The sequence below is a fragment of the Aphelocoma coerulescens genome, chromosome 12, assembly GCF_041296385.1.
Source record: "Aphelocoma coerulescens isolate FSJ_1873_10779 chromosome 12, UR_Acoe_1.0, whole genome shotgun sequence".
Taxonomy (NCBI): domain Eukaryota; kingdom Metazoa; phylum Chordata; class Aves; order Passeriformes; family Corvidae; genus Aphelocoma; species Aphelocoma coerulescens.
In genome coordinates, this window is record NC_091026.1 from 15,094,318 (window position 1) to 15,114,378 (window position 20,061).

At 41.2% G+C, this 20,061-nt stretch overlaps 1 long non-coding RNA gene across 2 annotated transcripts in view; it reads right to left on the bottom strand.

Annotated features, from left to right (window-relative positions):
• LOC138117623 (uncharacterized) overlaps positions 1-20,061 on the bottom strand; it is a 74,213-nt gene that overhangs the window by 12,938 nt on the left and 41,214 nt on the right. The window contains exons 4-5 of one of the 2 annotated variants that reach the window (XR_011154741.1): positions 914-1,019; positions 691-786 (exon numbers count right to left, since the gene is read on the bottom strand). This is a non-coding gene — a long non-coding RNA (uncharacterized lncRNA). Of the gene's footprint in view, positions 1-690; positions 787-913; positions 1,020-19,028; positions 19,332-20,061 lie in introns of those variants that run through there. The other variant, XR_011154742.1, reaches the window with a different exon arrangement.

Here is a 20,061-nt window from a genome sequence, read left to right on the forward strand (position 1 = left end):
TTTCTATTTATATGCTTAGCAAAAAAAAACAAAAAAAAAGGCCGTTCAGAGGAAGCTTTTAATACCACTGTTCATTCTTCATTCCCTATTTATATCCTTCTGGAACTCTGTGATCAGAAGATAGTACTACCAGCTTCCCCTGGTGTAAGTTTGCTCATAGAAAAAAAAGGCAAGTTACACAATAGCTCTACCATTACACAAAGGATGTGCATTAACATCTGCATAATCTAATATTTTCCACAGGGTCAGACTAATGGGTCATGTGCTCTGCATTAGTTTCTAATGGCTCAGTTTTGGTAAGGACTGTGGAAGCACACAGATAATGAGAAAAAGGGAATATTTTTTTCTGCATTCAACTTCAGTTTTCAGTGGTAGCTCCTCAGGGAAGTGATCATAGCCCCAAGTCTGGCAGAGTTCAAGAAGCGTTTGAACAGTTCTCTCAGGTGCTCTGAGAGCACTCTGGTGTGTCTCTTGAGGTGTCCTGTGCAGGGCTAAGAGTTGGACTCAATGATCCTTGTGTATTCCTTCCAAATCAGCATATTCTGTGATGTGCATTGAAAGTATGAAAGGTTGCCCATGGAAACCTAAATTTTGGGCAAAGCACTGCAGATGTGAAAACAGCAATTTTCTGGGAGCCTATGAGCCATGTCAGAAACACATGATACATGCCTACACCCAAAGTGTGGTTACCTTGTCTTCTGCTCCTTGGGACACCACCACACAGAAAGCTTGGAGTTCCTGCATCAGCTGCATTGATTGGCAAGAACTTCCCAGGAGCTGATGCACCTGCAGGAGGAGAGACCAAAGCTGTTTGCTCTCATAGGTGATCACTCTTTCCATTCCATCCATGGTTGTCCTTAGATTGCCCCACTCTTTCCCCACACAACACTCCACAGGGGTCTGCATCTCCTACCTCTGCAGATGTCTTAGCATGGAAGGAAGAGTCTTGGACCTCCTCAGATTCCATATGGTGCCATCAAAATCCACTCCATCTTCTCCAGTTATGACTGCTTTTCTGCCTGAGGAGAAACATGGCAAATGCAGAGGTGCTGACCACTTAGGGTGGTATCCTCCAGATGGGATCTAAGCTCTTAATTTTATAAATAAATACAGCACAGATCATAGTGACACAGTGTCCTGTTCTATTCATCAGATATCTCAAAGAGGGACAGAAAGGCTCTCAGCAGAGCACAGCACAGACACATTGAAGCAGAAAATGCGTGGGTACACAAGGCCCATTTTCCCTTGACTGCTTTAAAACACAGTCTCATTACAGGTGGAGGGGAGATGGAGGGAGGTATAAGCCTCAATTAACAGGTCAGGGGCTGGTACATATCTAATTATAAACCCATTTGGCCCTAGTCTAAACATCTAACATTTGGCCTTAGTCCCAAAACATACAAATCTGCCTGGAGTGACACAAAGCAGCAATAGCCCATGCAGGGGTTTGCCAGCTCAAAGAATCCATGTTGTTCTTTCAGTTATCACAGTTTATTTTTTGGACATTGAGACTCCAGAGGCTGCAGAGCAGCAAGGCACCATGGACAATACAGAGATTTGTGACTTCAAGGATGAGGGGAACCTTTTCAATGATACCACTGTCTGTTTGTCTCCACTTGATGTACTGCAAAGGCTAATTTGTTTTGAAATCCCCATTTTTAATTTGCATTATTGATCAACCTAGCAATTATAAATGTTAATCTATTCTTCAGTGGCCTTAAATTCAGAGATCGAGATTGTTGAACTAAATAAAAATGCCATCCCTTGCTCTGATTTATTAAAACTTGAGTGATATGGAGAACCCACTGAGTCAGAGCACTGATAGGAATATGCTTTCAAAGCACATCTTTAATTAATTTTAAAGCAGGATGGACCAATTTATATCACTGATTTAAATCAGTTTTGTTAATTGTGATTTAAATCACAATTTATTTAATTTGCATTGGAGTTGTGCTTTCTAGCAGATATTCATGACAAAGGGTTATTCTCAGAGACTGACAACTAATAAAAATGTTTAATTGCAAAGAAAGGTAGCTCTGAGCTGATATTTAATATTTGGTTTTGTTAACTAAGAGAATACACTAGTATCACATGTCACTATATACTGAAGCATTTATTTTGGGGTTTGATTTTTACGTTTGATTTATGAGAAGACAGGACATGGAGTTTTTAGTCACCTGATTGACTTTATAATATGTGCTTTGTGTTATGCTGCTTCTGAACAAAAATATCCAGAAGAACACAATTGTTTAAGTGGAACTACATTGTGTCCTGCATATTTTAGGAAATATTATCAAAATATTCCTTGCATTTCAAGGCAGCTGATGTACTGAACAGTGCAAATATCAACAGCAATAAATCAGCTGAACTATTTTTTCCTTGGCTCCTTATTCTTCAAGATCAGAACTGGTTGATCTCTGATCTTATCTTCCCCCCTACCCCCCCACCTTTTACTCATAAAATGGGAAAGGATAAGCAAATTTTCCTGTTCTTTCAACTACCAGTTGTTTTACCAACTTGGAATACTCTAGTCATTATGTGATGTAAAGCAGATAAAATAAAAAGAAGAAAATGTTTTTGCACCTGCAAAAAAAGGCTGCAGCTGTCAAAAGCTAGTTTATTACTCAAGAAACTCCAATTCCAGGTGTCTAGTTAGTAATTTATTTCCTTTAGTGATTTGACATTCTTCAGAATTTTGGCAATGAATATATACTCAGCTGTTACTTTTATGAAAGAGGTTATTAATAAGAAAATAAAATTTTATTTTAGGCATTCATAACAAATTTAGGCTGTCATCATTCCAGAATGCATGACTTCAAGTTTAATTTTCAGAAGACAAAAATATTAATTTAAAAATTCAAAGATGAATGAATGTGTGTTATAAAAACACACACGGATTTCTTGGCACTAAGGAACCACAGACAAAACAAGAATGTGAATGGACTAATTGCCATCTATTTTAAAAGGAAACATGACAAAAACACTGTAGAATGTTTTTTAGAGGATTTTTCTCCTGCCCTCAACTGACAAAGTATGATTTTTACCATTTGCACCTGGATAGAGGTTCTTCCCTTCCCACAAGGAAAACTCTGGGCAATGAGCTCTCCTCTCCCCACACCATAATTCTCACACAACATGACAGAAAAGGCACAGTCCTAAAATCAAAGAGTTGTTTCTTAATCCAAATACTTATTCTCAATTCTATCTAAACTTCTACCTGATTAGAAATTAGTTAACTAAGTTCATATGGCTGCTGGGTAAGCCAGCTGTCCCACTCAAATACTTGATGCAAGTTTACAGCACAGTTTCTTAGGGCAGTGACTTGTTTCAGTGGACTCAATCTAAAGGTTGGATACTTTTTTTTTCTTGAAAGTCTTTTCCAACCTTAATCATTTTATGAATCCCATCCCCACTGGCAGCAGCAGGGCAGGGCAGCAACATTGACTGCTCAGGCTGGCTGGCAGGAGGACAGGACTGGGGTCTACACACTTCCACTTCTGGGCAGCAGCACCATAGCACTCACAATGTGCTTTGGAGCTGGGTAATAATTTTTCCCCTGTCTATTCTCACTATTTGGCACTAGGAAATTGTGTTCTGTGGGCCAAAAATATGTGGTGTTTACATTAAGTCCTTCATACCTTAGTCAGCCCCCAGAACATGTAGCCCTATATTTGTTTTCAATCAGTTTTCTGAAATAAGAGACATTTGTTTTAATTTCTGAAGATGCCACCTGCTACTTACTTACTGGTGTTAACCCATACCAGGAAGAATTCTGTGTTGGTCTTTAGCTCCTAGAAAAGAATGAATTCCCCAGTATGGTAAGAATTTGAAACTAAATTAAATAAGCAAGCAAGTTAGCTTTTCACCAGTTCTGAGCATGCAGCACAGGAACATGTGCACCCAAAAAGTGTGGGAACACTGGGAATAGGCAGGTGCTCACCTGGGAGGGAGCAGGTCAAAACACCCAGCTGGCTTTTCCATAAGGCCTTGCAGAAATATTTCCCAATCAAAAGAAAACCCGAGTGTAAAAAAATTCAAATGAAAATTTGATAAGTAAACAAAAATTTTACAAAAGGGTATAAGTGTTTCTGTGGAATAAGAATTTTTTGCTTACTCTAAACTTCAGAGCAGGCATAGCTAAAAAGAGGTGCCAAAAGCAGTAACTGAAGTGCTGTCACTGTGCTGCAGTTAAGGACACACCCACAAGTTCCCCTTAGCAACGTCTCCTTTTCTGCTGAAAACCACCATAGTTCACAATTCCTCTGTGCAAGTGCCAGCCTACCTGGATTTGATAACTCAAATGTGCAGAATAGAAAAAAGGGATCAGTAAATACCTCAGTCCTGTATTTGGAGAGCTACACTATGCATTCAAGAACAATTAAATACTTTAAAACCTCAGAGCACCTGCAAGAGTTACGCCTGCTAAGCCCATCAACTCTGCAAAACTTGCACAGGAGAATCACAGAAGAATTTTGCAAGAGGAGGCTCAACACACAGCTGTAATTTTTATGCTTTGGAACACATAAGAAATTTCAGCAATCATTGAAGGAAGTCTGAATGTCTTGCTGAAAGATGTGCATTAAGCAAATATAAACAATTAAGTAAATACATGGAAAAAGCAGTGCCTTGGAAGAAATAAACAAATGATATATAGCATCAGACTAAACAAGCTAGTGCAAACCCAAGAAAGAACAGCTATCTCTGAAATCACTAGGAAGTAATCATAAAGAAACATTTGAAATACTGAATAAATCAGAAGAAATAGTTCTTTCCCCCCGCCACTCATGTCTGAAGCAGTGCAGAGCAGCCTAGAGCCTGACATATCATTTTCCTTTAATCCCTTCATGCTGACAGTGAAAGATGCTATATTGTGTCCTCTGTATCTGGTCATCAGGAAATTGCCTCTGTACAAGGATTCCTCATTTGCACAAAGATGAGGAAATTAGGTTGCTCCTCCCAGGCAGCACTGGATAAGACAGACAGGGGTGTCTGAGGAACCACCACACTCCTGATCCTGATAGTGAGGTGATCCCCGATTTTGGAACAAGCCAGGCATGCACCGGAACAGCCAATGCTCAAATGACACTGAATATGGTACATTCCATCCTAACCTGATCCGAATTTAAGGTTGGCTTTCCTGAAAACAGCAGCTCATCAAGATGTCTGTGCTAGCTATATATTTCACCTCCTGTGTGGGGAAGGAAAACTAAACAAGTAAAACTAGCTGACATCAGGAAAATTGAGAAGCTGTAACTCATACAGAATTGGCCCAGAAATAATCAGATTCCTCACTCCTTTATTTGCTCCTGGACCAGATCCATTCTTTCCAGATAAACTCCTCCTCAGTGCACTGCACAGATCTGGTGTAATGAAGTGATGGGTCATGCTGGTGCTATCGCATCCAGGATTTATGAGGAGACATTATCACCTCAAATAGGGAATTGGAGGGGGCAGAGAGATTGTGGCTCTGCAAACAAGTCTTTAAGGCATGTTTAGATGGGTGGCATGCAATCAATCAAATTAAGGTGCTGTGCATTGATGTATCTCCACTGACCTCAGAGAGAATTCCAGCATACATTGGTACAGGATCTGTTGGTTAGGAATTAATTAACCATGTACATCTATTAGCAAAAGCAGGCACACCTCCTACAGGTAATTCAGCATATTTCCTCTCCTTTCCTGAGAGTAAAATGTCCAGCTCAGATACCAAAACTGCCTTCCCTGCTGATCCCCTTCTGTCTCTGTTTGGCATGTTACTTGCATTCTCCATTCAGCAGCAGCTGTGCATAGCTGGTCAAACACTCCAAGTTGTTTGTCAAAGTTTTCTGAAGGCTTTTCATCTCCCTGTTTTCCCGTGACATGCCCAAACACAAGTCATCTCTGTTGGCTTTTGGACCACGTTAATTCAGAGCACAGCATCAGAACTGGCAGGTAATCAGTTAGCTGGAGGTTAAAGTGGAGCATTTTTCCCTAACGAGGGCAACAAAAAGGTGGGAAAGATTTCTGAATTCAAACACTTTAATTTGGGTAATATATTTCCTAGAGGCACACCACTAATGCCAGCTCATGGGCAATTCTTCCAGTAGATGCAATCTGAAAAGCCACTGGAGGTGGAGGAAAGCTAATCAAAGCAGAATATTTATCACTTCTGAAATGCACAATGGGGGGATAACAAACTGTAGCCTCAAGGCTCTGGGCCTTGAACACTGCACCACCCTGGATCCATGATGACAGAAAGAGAAATCTTCCAGTTAACATCACTCACACTTATCCTTAGACTGTGGGAGATGTTACTGTAAGGGTACAAAGAGGAACAAGAGGCCCCAAAGAGCAAGGGCAGGAATGCAGGAGCTCTGGAGCACTCAACTGGCAGCATGACACAGGAGAAAGGGGTTTGGGGGTTGGACACACAGGTTTTGCCACACAGTGAAGAGGGAAATAGATCATATCTGCCACATCCTGGAGCCCTGATCTATAGCCAGCTAATTGGTAACAGGAGTTTTATATAAAGATGATCTCTGTGGAATCTTTTACTATGAATATCTCTCAAATAATTTATTTTATTTTGAGCTATTTCCTAGGAAACAGCCCATTAGTGTCAGCATTAAGGAGTAGGATGCCATGCATAGTTAGGAATGCCTGTTAACCTCCACCCTCAAAATGCTCATCCCTACAAGACAGGAGGAGAGAGGGTGTAATGGGGCCTGATCTCAAGGGACCATCAGTGGGAGCCTGGCTCCTATTTGCGCTTCAAGAGTTCTCACACCAAATTCATGCCCAAATTCTGTCATGTGGTGCCAGGCCAAGTGGATGCACAGGTAGCTAAGTGAGGTCAGGAATTAATTTGACACATTATGGCTCCAAATTCCAATGATCTGTGGATGTGAAAAACTTTCCTACCCTAATCAACAGGAATATTCATGTGCATGAAATTGGATCAATAAGATCAGGATCAGTCTCCAGAGAAACAAAACAATGTAAAGGCTGTTATTTATCCTGGCTATGCTATTCTTCTGGGGGGGGGGGGGGGGGGGGGGGGAGGAAAGATTTGGATTATAGCTATTTGATGGGTAACATTGCAGTAGACAGGTTAGTCCTTGTAATCTGCTGGCACCATCAGCAGAGTACTAAATCAAATGTGGTTTTACTCATCTTGTATATCTATTAGTGCAATCCATTGCAATGGTTATTCAATATTTATGTTGTCTGTTTGAATTACTGCATATTTCATTCTCTTTTGAAAACTAGGATAGTTGAAATAGTACAGTGCTGCTTTTTATCTGACAGAGCTTTACTCTTTTGCTTATCATGGTTTCACCTGAATCGTTGTTCTAAAAACTGAATAAATTATGTTTTGGTGAGATAAGGAGTTCCAATATTAGACCCTGACACCATTGGTCATGCTGTCATGATACACCCCATATTCCTTATAAATACTAAGTGTGTGAAGATCCGTTTTTTTGATTGCTTGTATAATTTCCAAGAAATAGCACTCACCACACTAAGTAACATTTAAAACTGCTCATACTGTAGTAAAATTAGTCAAATTGCACTCTTTAGGAAGTAAAGATAATCACTTAGAGAAGTCAGAAAAGACTTTCTGCTCTACTTACAGGAATAAACGTAGTCTGTAGCTCTTCTCAGCTAGTCATATCCATCACGGCACTCTCAATTTGGTACAAAGTATCTGTCTTGGTTTGAAAGACAGGTGTCTGCCAAGGGAGATGGGAACCTCCCTTGAAATGCAGAATATGACCCCTTTCCCTCCGAATTATCAGAACTTTGAAATTACGGGGCTTTCAGGCAAAGATATGGGGAAAGGAATAACAGTTCTTCACTAGTGTGTATATATATATCTGACAAGGCAAACAACAACATCGGCAGCAACCACAAACAGACCCAGACCCCGGTGCCAGCCTCTCTCGGCTGTCAGGCCCTTTCCCCTCGGTGCAGTTCCGCTCGCAGCCGGCAGGGGCGCCGGTGGCTCCCGGCCGGGCAGGGTGGGTGCGATGGTTCCCCCGCGGCTGCAGGGGGCGCTGGCCCAAGCTCAGCCGCGTCTCCCTCACACGGTAAAGGCAGATGGGCTGGATGGCAAAAATGGGCTGCAGCGGGAATCTCAGAGCGGCAGCTGGAACGGCAGGGTGGGCTCACTCGGGGTAGCAAGCAAGAGGCAGCAGAAACTCTGCAACTGTAGCAGGAGCTGTGGGGTGTCCTGGCAGGGGGGGGTGTTATGGGTTAGAGTGTAATGAAAAAGCCCAAGGCAGTGGCAGAAAGCTGGGCAGTGGTGGCCGGGCTCCTGTGCAGCAGCTGCTGCACGCAGCCGGGGAGACACGCCCTCTGGGAAGGGGGAGCGGGTCAGGGTCCCAGTCTTTTCCCCTGAGGCACCCGAACAGATGGCAAGGGTCCTTTCCAGTGAGGCAGGGTGCCAGTAAGGTGCCAGTAAGGTCCGTGGCTGCTCTCATGAACAAAGGCTGACCTGTGGCAGGGTAAAACGGCAGGGCTAAGCTCTGGCGGTGGCAGTGATTTCCCCCACCAAGCAGCAGCTTGACCCTCCTCCTCCAAAGACAAGAGAGCAAGGGAACACTTGGCGCTGCACCCAACCTTTTCCCCCAGCCTGAATCTCACCATATTGCTGCCCTTCCCAGAGAAACCCCCAGGTAAAGAGAGAGTAACCAGCTGCACCCCTCTTCTGAGCTGTGGCAACTTCTTTTGTCTCTCTTAAGTACCTGGTTGTTATTGTCTCCTAGCACCATATGGGAGAAAATTCCCTGAGAAAAAGAAACAAAAGGAAAAATCCTAAGCCCCAACAGTATCCCAGAGAAAAATAGATCAGATTTCTCTAAATCATTAGAATATGCCTGCTGCTGCACTCCAGCACTGAGACTGCAACTCAGCATCTTGTTCCACTCTGCAGTGAAGAACCATCTGAAAGTTAGACCGGAGGACAAAATCTGCAAACAGACTTTGAGGGAAAATCACCTGCCACCTTCTAGGTGCCCACCATTTCTAGGGTGCAGGCAAAAGAAGGCTTGAAACTTCCGTGACTAAAAAGCCTTGCTCCTAAAGAAATCTTGTCATATATATGTTAAGTCTGGTCCCAGGTCCAGGAAAACAAGAGAGATATCAAGACGGTCCAGGAAGACATCAGCATGATTCACAATTCAGGTTTCAGAATCAGTGGATATTTTTCATTGTTTATTCCATACAGGAACAGTCAAATAAAGAACTTAAAATGACCTTAAAAAACTGAAAACAAAACCAGGAGACAACTCTTAATGCTGCTGTGCCATAATCCATGCTACCCCAAACCATTCTCCAAGGCAAGAAACAGGAAAACTCCATCAAGGAAATAGTGCCATAAAACAGAAAAACAAAGTATAAACAGAAAAATAAAACCAGAAGCCGATGTGTACCCAAAGGAAATATTAAAAGCAAAATGCTTGTCAGTATAGGATGCTCCACTGCACACATCTGGTGCTCTCAGCAATACAGAACATTTCTTTAATTGCTATACCTGAGACCAAGAGCAAGAAATAAATCTAGACACTGATCTCAATGTATTTGGAGACAGGTAGAGATGAGTAGCAGCATGAAGATTTCATTGACGATAATCAAGCAGTTACGCATTACTGTGCTGAACAGACATGCTCGGGATAGAGCTATGCCTCTATAATTCAGTGTCTGTTTTTTAAATCCTTCTGGTGCCAGACATTGCAGAGATAACTGTGATAAGCCTCCCATTTCGTATATATCATCCTATACTTTTTGCACGATCCAAGATGTCAGTACAGCAATATCCAGTGGAAAAGGCAATGGACGAGATTTCAGAGCAGCTGGACTGACTCCAGTCTCTTGCTGCTTCTTCTGGGTTGTTGTGAATTACTGCTTTTCTGTTGCTGTTTTATTTACTCAGACTCTAAGTACTAGTTACATGTTTAGACAGCACCTTGCATGATGGATCCTCATTCTCTCTCAGGCCCTTAGAAATGTGTAAGTTAGTAGTATTCACATTTCGTGACTTAGACTTTTCCTCACAACAAACAGTGAAGCTCATGTGTTTATTGAGAGGAAAGGATTCAAAAATAGGCACAACACAAGAAAGGAGATAACTAACACTTGCTCTGAGAAGCTGTTTGGTATTTCTAAACTGGAAAATGAATTTGCTCAGCAAGTCCCCTTGATGCCTTTTCCTGGTCTTAAAATCAAGACTCAAAGATGGTTAGAAGGGAAAAAGGGGTTTTACCTCAGTATTTATTTTAAGGATCCTTAGGTGCACCACATCCAGGTGGAATGCGCTGAAATGCACCCCACAGTGCACACACACAATAGATCAGGTATAACATTATAGGTCTTACTAATTAGCATGTCTACCAAAGATTCCCCAATGAGAGGCTTGAGTGAGCCCCCCTCCCCAAGGAACCTTCCCCCTGGATGGTTCTTAGTTTACAAAATGTGTTCTGGAGAGGACCTTGGTGTCTGGGGCTTTCTGATCCCTAACTACGAGGCTTCTAAGATGTTTAGTCTCCTAGCTTAACAAAATAAGTCTAAGAATGTAGGCTAAAAAACACTAAAAATACAAAAAGCTATAAAAAGGTATATAAAAGGGATAAAAAGAAAAGGCAAAAAATCATCTTGCTCAGCATCTCTATTGCCTTCACCTCTCAATAGGATGGTGAGAGGTTCCTCACCATTTCTGTAAGTGGTGTGAGTCCATACAAAGAGTGGGTTAAATACTGTTGTTAAAATGTTCACATCCTTATTAGAAGTAATATGTTTTGCTCTGAATCCAAGCTGAATATTCTAAAATTGCTTTTAATAATTTTTTTCAGAGTAACATCAAGGATTTCCTTTTCTTGACTCAATTTGCTATAGCTTGTCCTTTGTGAACAGTGGCATGTGATTGCCAGCTGTCAGTATTACCTATATATTTCTCACCTCTGTTTCATGTAGACCTGGTGACCCAGTACTCAATTTACCCAAAATACTCAGTTCTCAACCCTGCCATTTCTCAAATCAAGAATGACATATTTTGAACTACGTTAACTGCCTCAGAGCATTCTCATCCTTCACAAAATGAAATTCAGCTATTTATTGCCTTACAGCACATTTGAGGTCAGGAAAAAATATTAGGTTCTCTTTCTTCAGGTGGGTACTCAAGAGCAAACTCAAGTATAATCACATTCTTAGGACTGACCAATACTAAATACAGGATACAGAGGTGTCCTTAAAAGAGTCACTAGGTTTTAGCAAATCTGAGTCTGTTCAAATAGTGTCTTTTCCACACAATTTGCCCTGCCTTGACACAATTTATTTAAAAGAAGAAATAATTGAACTAAAAACTTAAATGGACAATTTTTTTTTTTTTTTTTTTTTTTACATGACAGAATATTGCCCAGGTATGATGGCCAATTGCTCCAGTGAATAGCAGTGCAGCTGAGGGGAGGACTGTGTGAAGAGTTCAGCAATCAAAGCCATCAGTCCTGCCTGTCGTGGTCAGACTGCAATTTTGGTGAGTGTGAGGATCAGTTTTCTGATTTCATCTTTTATAGAGCACAAGCAGAAGAGGATATCAACAACTCCTTTCCTGAAGACCAGTGGCTCATTTTATCTGCATCTGTTACAGACAATGTCAAAAGATGTTACTTTAAAATTGTCAAATTAGGATCAAGCCTGAGACTTGCTGATTCCTCCTGCTTTTGATGCTCAGGGGAGCTGGATATATTTTGAATGTCTGATTTGGTTTGTAGGGAATGTAATGCTTTTTTAACCAAGCTGGAATTTTGACCCTGAAAAGAAAACTAAAACACATTCATTATCTTGAAATGTGCTCCAATGCTGAATCAGAAGAGAAGAAATTAAGTCAATATTCAATTTGTGAAAAAAACCCAAACCAGAACAAGAATACCCACAACTCTCAAAATCCCAACTCTATTGGTCCTGAAAGACTTTCTTCTGATAGTTGTTACACAATGCATTTTCAAAAATACATAAATATTGATCATACATTTACTATGCAATTAAGAGTTAATAAGGAATGCATATACACTGATATATTTCCTTTTTTTCCCAACTTATGAAACTCCTGAGTCACCGGACTTCTGGAACACATTTATCTTTCTCTTTCATGAAAGATACTCCTATACAAAGATTTGTGACTAGTTCAATGACAGGAAAATTTTTTCCTGTTTAGAAATATCCCGAACAGCACAAAGTTGAATTTCAGACTGCAAATACCTCTTCATTGTGCAATTGCCTTTTCCTCAGAATTACGTTAAACTTATTTAAGGCTTTTATTTCAATTTAATTTAAAATAGATTTCCTGAAGATGAAAAACCTTTGTGTTTTCTTTTGGCCTTCCCTTTGTTCCTACTTCCCATGTAATGATGCCATAATGATTCACTATTTGATGTTCTCTGGCTTCAGACTTACACTCTAATTGCCTAATTTCTTATGAGAAAGGCAGATAAGGAACTATTTCAAGAGGCTTGTAAATAACTGACAGGGACCACAAGACTGTGGTTATTTTTAATTTATATCTGAAGTGCTTTGCTGTGCTAGCTGAAATAATGTGTTTGTATAGTTTTTCTGTGCAGCCTGTATCATTTATCATTCAGTAACCAGCATGAACTGCACATCCTGCTTTAAAACCTCAAAGTATTTTCCTAGTTACTATTACAGCAAGGTATTATATTCTTCTGGTGAACCTATAGTGGAGTAATAAATTGCATGACTTTGAATAAAAGACTCTCTTCTTTTGATTTTACTCTAACCGTTCTTACCAATGAGAAGTTTCCAGTCCTGCATGGTTGCTTGGCATCCCTGTGCCAAATGAGCCAGAGTTTGATCTCCTTTGGATTTCAGCCTCTTAAGAGTAGCTCCCTAACTATTTTTTATTGTACTCCTACAAAATAATTGAAGAAAAAAACCCCTAAACCCTGTCCTGAAAGCTGAACTTGCAATATCTTTCCATCCTGGCATTTAACTCTAAGAGGGAATATGAGTTATCCATTATATCCAGCTCCCAGCATCATGCTGCTGCTCACATGATGAATGTTACAGGTGGTGGTGCTTATGCTAATAAAGAAGTTAATGAGAAAAGCCAGGCTGGTCCATATTTTGTAAGACAGAGAATGAAATCCTACATTCATCAACTGGAAAAATCTGAAACATTAGAAAGAAAAGAATGGGTACAGTCCAAACAAAATAAAATTCAAGAAAGGAGATGTGGAAATACAGCATTTAACTGGCTAAGCTCTCAGTTCAGTGCCTCAGAAAACCTTGAGCCATCTAGAGGGATGGCACAGGCAATCTGGCACTTCAGTAGCTCTGAAAGTGGCAAATAAATGGTAGCTGCAAAGCCAATACCACGAGCAGAAGCAAAGAGGTAGAAATACAGCCCTTGGCTTATGCCTTAATCCTGCAATTAGATGCTTTCAGTCAGAGACAGAGACACACAGGAGAAGTTAGCAGAAGGGAGCAGAGCCAAAGAGAGCAGGCCCACTCTGAGCTCTCTCTTTTATTCACGAGAAGGGAAAGGGGAGAGCTAGGGGCGGACGTGGGGTAACTGGCCAATCGGACACTGCTCCAGAGTTTGAGTTACTTTCAGCTTTGCCCCCGCTTTGGAACAAAGGGGTTTCAGAGCACATGGCTGTTTGACCAGTCTCGGGGAGGGGCGGCTCTCTCTGAGTAGGCAGCAACAAGGAGAAGGTAACTATCATAGCTAGAAATATCAATGAATAGTGTCAGACATTGCCATTGTGTAATGCTGCCTTGTTTACATGGTTTATGTTAATATTGTTAGTTACTTCCTGAACAATGGCTGAAATAAGGATTTATAAGGATATTTAAAAATAGGGTGAAAAGGTGGAGAGAGGAAAGATCAGAAATCCAGAATAACTTGAGTTTAGATGGGTGTCTACAGATCTCTACTGTGTTCATTGGTTAAAACTTCAGGCCTTGTAAAAGGATTTAAAGGAAAAAAATACCCACCAAGATTATAGTCACAGCAGATAGGTAATTCTTTACTGGGAGGGTGGTGAGGCCCTGGCATAGGTTGCCCAGAAAACCCAAAAACCTGTGGATGCCCCATCCGTGGAAGTGTTCAAGGCTGGGTTGGATGGGGCTTTGAGCAACCTGGTCTAGTGGAAGATGTCCTGCCCATGGCAGGGGGTTGGAATGCGATGGTCTCCAGGTCCATTCCAACCCAAACCCTCCCATGCTTCTGAGATCACAGAAGTGACAACATTTGGTATTTTAGGTTCAGTCCATTTTGTCTTTACTTCTGTATCTTCAGAGCTTTGCAAACAGTGATAAGCAGGTAAAATGAAGGACATGCAGGTAAGACCAATCTCTCCAGTTACCTACACTCACCTATGTAGAGGTGAAATGAAATTGTGTGCATCATTTCCAGTTTTGGGAGAGTCTCCTTTCCCTCCCTTCCCCACAGAAAGCAGTATAATGTACACATCCTTTAAGTGGAGCTATGGTTAAAACCTACCCAAACACCACACAGACAGGTTTTGTTCTGGCACATGTGGTGGTGTGCTATTTATTCTCTTTCTGACTAAAATTTATTGTAGTTAAGCACTCGACATTCCTCTCTGAGAACACTACTGGTTTGGCAAAAGTTCAGTGAGAGTTAAAGAACCACCTCCCAAAGCTATTCTGACCTGGAAAAAAAAAAAAAAAAGAGGATGGGGTTTTTTTGTTCAGCAGCAGTTTCCACTGCTCTCTTTGGGAACGTGGTGAAAGGAAGCTCAGATAGCATCAGGAGATTCTGCCATGCTCTCAGTAGTTTGGTTCATGTGTATCCCATGAACAGCCTCAGCTTTGGTGCCTGGTGCTGAGTGAAGATACCAGGACGTGGTTCCCAAAGGAAGGTCCCTGAGGCTGTTCTTACCTCACCCCATCCTTCAGGGATCTCCAGAGCACATGAAGTCCCTGAGAAAAAGGAACAAATATCATAGCCTTTTCCACTTAAAGATAAACCCATTAAATGAGAGGAAGTGGGACAGGTGGCTCATTTCCCGAGCGCCGTGGTGCTGATTGCAGGGCGAGTCCGGGCTCTGATTCACTGGCCAGGTCGGGGCCATTGCCCCACACCCCCACTAACAGGAAGGAGAGCCTGGTCCCAGCACCCAGGGCCACCACCCCGGCAGAGCACCACACCCTGGCATCCCGAACCTTGGCAGGACTCACAGATCCCCACGCACAGCCGAGCAACTTTTTCCTTCTTTGCTTTCCTCTCCTGACGTTTGGCTACCTGCTGCACTAGCAGAGCACTGCTGCTGCTTCCAATGGACCCCAGATACTCACAGGAAAAACAACAAAAAAAAATCACATATGAGAAATCATAGATGTTTTCCTCTTCCATGGTTCTGGTTAAAAGAGCAAGCATCAAACTGGGGAGACAAATCACCTCCTGTCCCAGATACTGTATTTAGGGATGTGCTTATCTAGAAAGCCATGCCAGGAACACTGTGAGCAGGAAAGCACTGATTGACAACTAAGCCCTTCCTCCCAATTTAAGACATTTTATGACATCCTTGGTCTTTCTTTAAAAAAGCCTTTCCCTTCTATCAGTCTGGCTCCCTGTTCTCTGTGGCAGTGGCTGATAAATTAAGATGACAATATGGATTGATGAGGCTGAATCTGCCCCCAGCCTGGCTCATCTCGCTCTCTTGCTGCGATAAAGCCACTGTCCCACCTCTGGCTTTATCTGTCCCAGTGTGTGTCCAAGGAACAGTCTAAGTTGTCATAAATCCAGGCTTTCTCAGCAAGATCAGGAAGGAGGAGGGCTCTCAGAGCCCTCTGCTGAGACACGGGAAGCTGTAACAAGTGTGTGAAAATTAACTGGATTCATGTTTACATGTGATATATCTACACACATGGGCAGAGGCAGCCACGCACTTGCTTGGGTCCCACCAGATGTGAAGTGCTTGCAGCTGGGAAGTCCATTTTTGTTTGTGTCACCCAGGCCAAGTTCCACTCCTCAGCACACAAAGCGCGGCTCCCAGCCCAGGCTGCCACACTTCCAGATGGGGATGATAAACCAAATGCTTGCACCTGTGTTGTGCAGACATGTATATCCAGAGATTTTGCTGACCATGGTGAAAATAAAGCCTCTAACATGTGGATTCAATGAAAATAGGATGGGCAAAGCTCTGCCCCAACACGCTTGTAGAGCTCAGTAGGAATGAGATGTGTTCATCCTGTTGGTTTAGGATGTCACGCATTGCTTTAGTCACTCCAAACATGGGATGAGTATTTCTTGCTCCCAATTAATAGCATTACCCTGTCTGCCTCCTGGGAGAGGCTTATCCCTTCTATGCTGAGCACAGTGCGCCAAAGCACCAGGGTAAGGCTGGCTGCAGATGCACCACTGCTCCTTCTTCAGAGGGAAAGCAGCAGCAGCATTTTAACTCCTTTCTCCCCACTATCAGAAAACACAATTACATCAGAATGAGTCCTTCACTGAAAAAGTTACATTTGTCAAATTGGCATTACATTTGTCAAATTGGTAAGTAGCTCATAAACTGAGGCCAAGGATTGTGATTGCTCTGAGCTTTCTGGTACTCTGTCAATTTAATACCCCAGCAGAACAGGGCTCCACTCCACTGTTTTTGACTGGGGATTGAGAATGGATTAATTAAAGTGACTACTTTAATCTTTGAGCTTATGAGTGAAAACTGAGCATACTAAAATGGTGAAATGCATTTTTTTCCCTTAATATTTTTCATAGTATTTCCCAGGAAAATGTCTAAGTTGATGACAGCGCAATATCTCTTTTCTAGTTCTGGCCTTACCTTCACTGTTTTCTGTAAATGAAAAAGGGGAGGGAAGGTTCAGATTTGGTAGACTTCAAAATTAAATATGTCACCACATAGCCATATGCAGAAACAGTCACAAGTTTTCATCAGTTTCTCTCTTCTGGAGGATTAATAATCTGTTATATAAGAGTTACTGTCTTTTTACCATCTTATTAGGGAAAAACTGCAAGCATTAAACTTCTGCACTAGGTACTAATTCTTTGACAGTCTGTGCTTTTGGTCTGTTTTTAAATAGAGAGTATTCACCCTTCATTCAGGAGAAAAAAAAAAATCTTTACCTGGAAATCACCTTCTGAGCAATTACCTGTTAAGACTTCAAGTGAAGCAAGGCTTCATTACTGTGGAGAAGATTTTCATGTGAAAATAGCTCTCCTCACAGGAGGCTGCCAACTTTTTTATTAATGGCTATTCCCTCACATTCTTTTCTTTTGACTGTTGCACAATTACTACTCCAGTGGAGCAGGTCTTGCCCAAGGGAGAAGAGCTGGTAGATTCAAGGAGGTGGCTGGGTAGCGGCAGTGAGGAGTCAGGTCATGCACTACCCACCTGGTCTACCCAAAACCAATAACTGCACAACTCACAGAATGCAATCAAGTGCATTCTTCTCCAACGTGATTAAAGAAATATTCAATTTGATGCAACTGAGGTACAAAAACTCTCTGTATCCTTCCTCTGCCAAGCATAGAAGAATGCCTTGCTTTAAGTGATTTACAAAAACTCCCATATGCCAGAGATGTATCATTTACATGGAATCCAGGCAGCTTCATGTAATCACTGCTTACACATAACTGTCCCAAAAGTGAAGGGCAGGGGGAACCTAAATGGAGTAAATCAGCTTATCAGTGCTCAAGGTTTATTTTATTTCTCCCAAAGGAGAAGTAGAGGTTTGCTAGGAATCCTTTTTTCCTCTACTAAGGGTAAAAATCTGAAATGAAAAATAAAATAAAAATAAAAATTCTTAGTTCTGATTTTGTAACTGCATTCAGTTTAAAATCTACAAATAATATAAAACTGATTTAAAGCCAATTCTTACTAAACAAGAAAAAGTGGAAGTGGCAATGGATGAAAAATTCAAGCAAACTGTTTGTTTTCCTTTTCTTGTTTCTCTCGGGCTTCTGCTCCCCCAAATCTCTAGCAATGGTATAAATCACATGCAGGTTTCTTCAAAACATTACTAAACATCCAACAGGAGAAAATGACACTGTACATCACTTAACAGCAGCTGTGCCCTACCATATTAAAAATCAATTACACTTCACATCATGCAGTCTCAACTTTTAGCAGTTATTTGTGGTGCTAATTTGAGTTTTTCTGGATAATTAGAGGATCTGTTTCTCCTCATTATAAAAAAATTACTTTTGCTAGGATTTGCATGGAGGTACTAACAGCATTACAATCATGATGATTTTAATAAAAGCCATATTGTGTCTAGCTCTAATACTCTAATAAATCTTTAATGAATTTATCCCAAAATATCCACAGAAGATAATTAAACACCTTTATACCCATTTTCAATCAGTGGGGAGCTGAAGCTCAACAGTAACAGGGTTTAGACACCCAGAGACATAAGCACCCTGTTTACCTCCGCTTTTAACACACACATTGCAAAAAAACCCAACACAACCACATGGATAGTGACAGGGAAAAGAGATCAGACCTTTCCTGGAGAGGACCTGAGCTTCCAAAACCAGTATACCCACGAGCTGTCTGTCTTAATGCACTGCAATATTTCTAGTGTCAGCCCGGCTTTATCAGGGAGGATGCAGACACATAAGCCTTAAATAAGCTATAGAATGTGGTAATGGGGAAAAATAAGAAAAGCACTGGAGATTTGCCTGCAGCAGGGAGAGGAACTTGCCTCAAAAGGGTTATTGTTTCAGAATTGTTTGATGAAATAATAAACAAAATACTGCATTGCTAACAGTTTCTGTAGACCCATGCTGCCTTGCAATGCGGAGGAGGACGTGTACTCCCTGCCCAGAGAGGGCTTCCTGCATAGTTTCAATGTGAAGGAACACACACTCATTTGTCAATGACAAAAAGCTAGAAGGCATTTCTTAGCCTTAGTGCTTTCTGTTAAGTAGAAATAGTCCCATCAACGTTTGAGGTGTGTAAGGAGATTCAAATGGTTTTAATGCTCAGGCTTCTTTTCTAAATTGAATTAAGACTGCACTGAACCAATATTGCAAAGGACAAAGGTCAAGGCTTTATTTATATAATACAAGGATGTAATGCAATAACCGGCTGTTGGAGGCACGTAAGTAAAAGATCAGGGACAAAGCTGCAGACAGGATGTCAGCAGTGTACAGGGAATTAGCCATGCAACTCCCTCTCATTAATTACAGATATGCACGTCCGAACACCATACATCATTATAAAGGTGTACCCAGCAGTAACTGTGATTCATACTTGACCATTAACAGTGCAAGAAAAGGTGAAAGAGGATTGTGCTCTTCTGGCACCAGTAGGTAACCGTAGCTGTGGGTTCTTCCTATGTTCAATCTGAAATGAAACGGCAGCCATGGAAAAACATGGTAAGGAGGAGTTTTCATCATTTCCTGACGTACCATTTTTAATCATGTTACTATATAAGGAATAAATATTTCTATACCAATTGTCAGGCAGCAATATAATATTTTTCTACAAAACCCTGATGAATATTAAATATTGTTCCACCTTGCAAGAGCTCAAAAAGCACGTTCTGTGTCAACACACCTGTCAGAGACAAAAAGATTTAGAAGCTCAGAAGGACCTTGAAAGTTCCATTTCTAAATATTGCTTTTGTCCAAAATATGTTGCTTTCTTATGGGGCACACCCTGCAACCTTACTCCCAGTCAAATACATCCACAGCTTATTGGAGCCCATCATGTATGTTTAGGGTACAAGACTACTTAGTTTTGTGCCAAACATTCTCTTACTATGTTTTTGCCAAAAAAAAAAAAAATCCCAACAAAAACCCCACAGTTTCAGCAACAAAAATGCAGAAATGGAAAAACATTTCACTTGTTGTATCTGCTGTAGATGCTGGTTTCTTCTTTTTTTTTAATATGAGCATCACATCCTATTCAAAAGCTGACTTTCCGGTTAGTACAAGAGTGCCACAAAGACAAAAATTCATCTTAAGGTAACAGAATGTACCTAAGGCTTTACTGCCTTACTCTGAGAACCTGTTGACATTTGGTTTTGTCCTCATGACATCTGTTACTAATGCAACATTGGAGTCCTTATCAA